Genomic DNA, 2,500 nt, shown 5'->3' with positions numbered 1-2,500 from the left:
CCGTCGGCGTTCATTTGGGCCGACCCAACATGCTCAGTCGGGGACAGGGCAGTCGGGACTCACCCGGAAATGGGGAGCGGATGAGTCTCTCAAAATCTGACGAAAATCTTTTAAACTGACCTTTGTTGATCTGAAATGAAGACAGATTCAGCAACTGCACGGCCTATTTCTCTCTTAAAATGTTTCCAGAAACACGTTTCTGTGAACTATTTTAGTCCAATATGAGATCGTATTCTGAACGAGCCGCCATGACAGTCTGGCTGTGAATTTCCGGAGAAAAAACACCCACGTGATGCGTTCGTCCAATCAGCTGCCGGTTTTCATTTTCTGGGAAATAATCAGACTGTTAATGGAAACAATACAGAGCAGCGCCGCCTGCTGCTATGGAGACGTATTACGTTTCGCGCACGTGCAGAGCGTACGCTCAAGTCGGCGTCTCCTCAGTGTGTTCTGAGGCATTTTTTGGACCTCAGGGACCCGACTGATCAGTCCGACTGGCTTTACTACCGACGGTCGGCCCGTCTGGCTGGTGTGTCAGGGCCCTTAGCGGTCCTGTCCATTAAAGGCGGAAAAGCTCAAAAAAATCTTAAAAAAAAAAAATTATGGAACTTTCTGCCAGACCACTTGAAATGTATCCCAACATTAGCCACTTTTAAAAAAAAAATACCAAATTGTGGCTAATTCGGGAACAATCTTGCTCTCATATTTAGTTTTTTTACACTGTGCTCTCATTGTAACATTTTCATTTCATTTCTTTTTATTTCGTCTTTATTGTATTTTTAATAATAATGTAAATCTGTATTTGTATTTGTAACCAAAAGCCCTACTAGGGACAAGCTTCTAGAATTAGCTTCGGCTAAAAACACTATGATACATACATCAGATGACTGTTGAAGTTTATCTATGTTTTTTTTGTATCTGTCTCTATCTAAATAAACTAGGGCTGTGAAACGATACATTTTTTTAATCGCGATTAATCGCTGAAGTTCTATAGTTAATTGCGATTAATCGCATATTTTATCACATGATTAAAATTCTATTATTTTGCATTTCAAACAGCTTTTAAGTCCATATTAACAATGGAAAGCCATTCTTACCAGTGGATCTTGATTGGGAATCAAATGAATGCAAAGAAAGTGACTTAATGAACTTGATTTTAGAGTGAAGCGTAAAATAAATTAATAAATGCATTTTCTTTTTTTTCTTTTTTTTTCCTTGCCTTGTATCAGCATTACCATTGTTACTAGTAATACTACTGTCATTACTTATAATTATTACTATTTGAGTTATTATTTAATGTTATTATTTAGGGCTGTCAATCGATTAAAAAAATTAATCTAATTAATTACAGACTCTGTGATTAATTAATCGAAATTAATCGCATACATAATTAACGGTGCCTGAACTGATACTTTTTAAGAAAATAAAAAAAGAAAAGAAAACAAAGGGTACTAAACAACAGTCGGTGACATTAAAGAACGGCTTGTTTATTGCTAAGGCCATATGGTCAAAATTAAATGATTTAATAATAATGTATAACAATAACAATAACTTATTTCACTAGTAAATTGCTGTTGAACGACAAAAACAACCACCAAGGACATTTACAATAACTTCAAATGCACCACGAGGCTGTAGTTTACCAGTTTCATTGAACGCACCGTCTGTGTTGTTTTTCAGACGGCAGCTGCAGATTGTTACATCCTGCTGTTGAATCCTCTACAGTAAAACACAGTCAAACTTTACACCGTTCAGCGTTAGCTGTCAGCATTTTAACCGTTGTTAATCCAGCTACTAGCTAGCAGTAGGCTAACGTTAGCTGCTGTCGAGTATAGTGTTAACTAGCTAGCGGTAGGCTAACGCTAGCTGCTGTCGAGTATAGTGTTAACTAGCTAGCGGTAGGCTAACACTAGCTGCTGTCGAGTATAGTGTTAACTAGCTAGCGGTAGGCTAACGCTAGCTGCTGTCGAGTATAGTGTTAACTAGCTAGCGGTAGGCTAACGTTAGCTGCTGTAGAGAATAGTGTTAACTAGCTAGCGGTAGGCTATCGTTAGCTGCTGTTGAGTATAGTGTTAACTAGCTAGCGGTAGGCTAACGTTAGCTGCTGTCGAGTATAGTGTTAACTAGCTAGCGGTAGGCTAACGTTAGCTGCTGTCGAGTATAGTGTTAACTAGCTAGCGGTAGGCTAACGTTAGCTGCTGTCGAGTATAGTGTTAACTAGCGTCACATGCAGCGGTGTTTGTGTTGCCTGTATCGTCTTCAGAGCATCAGAGAGAAGTTCAGACATATCAGTGGCTCCAGATTTCGGTAGCCAGGGTTGGCAGGAAGAAGATTTTTACAAGTAAATGTTCCAGTTAATGATCCAGGCAGCACATTCTCGTCTCCCTCCTTCATTTTACAGTCCAATGGTGGCTAGAACGGCTCCGGGTCAAACGTCAATATGGAATGGATTCATCTGCGTTATTTTTTTTAACGCGTTATTTTTTCTCAGATTAATTAA

At 39.1% G+C, this 2,500-nt stretch overlaps 1 protein-coding gene across 3 annotated transcripts in view; it reads right to left on the bottom strand.

Annotated features, from left to right (window-relative positions):
- pak1 (p21 protein (Cdc42/Rac)-activated kinase 1) overlaps nt 1–2,500 on the bottom strand; it is a 66,848-nt gene that overhangs the window by 53,598 nt on the left and 10,750 nt on the right. The gene's annotated exons all lie outside the window — the stretch shown is intronic.

This window comes from Sander lucioperca, chromosome 5 (assembly GCF_008315115.2).
Source record: "Sander lucioperca isolate FBNREF2018 chromosome 5, SLUC_FBN_1.2, whole genome shotgun sequence".
NCBI lineage: Eukaryota > Metazoa > Chordata > Actinopteri > Perciformes > Percidae > Sander > Sander lucioperca.
The sequence above is the reverse complement of the archived record's forward strand: the minus strand, read 5'-3'. Positions and strand labels throughout refer to the sequence as shown.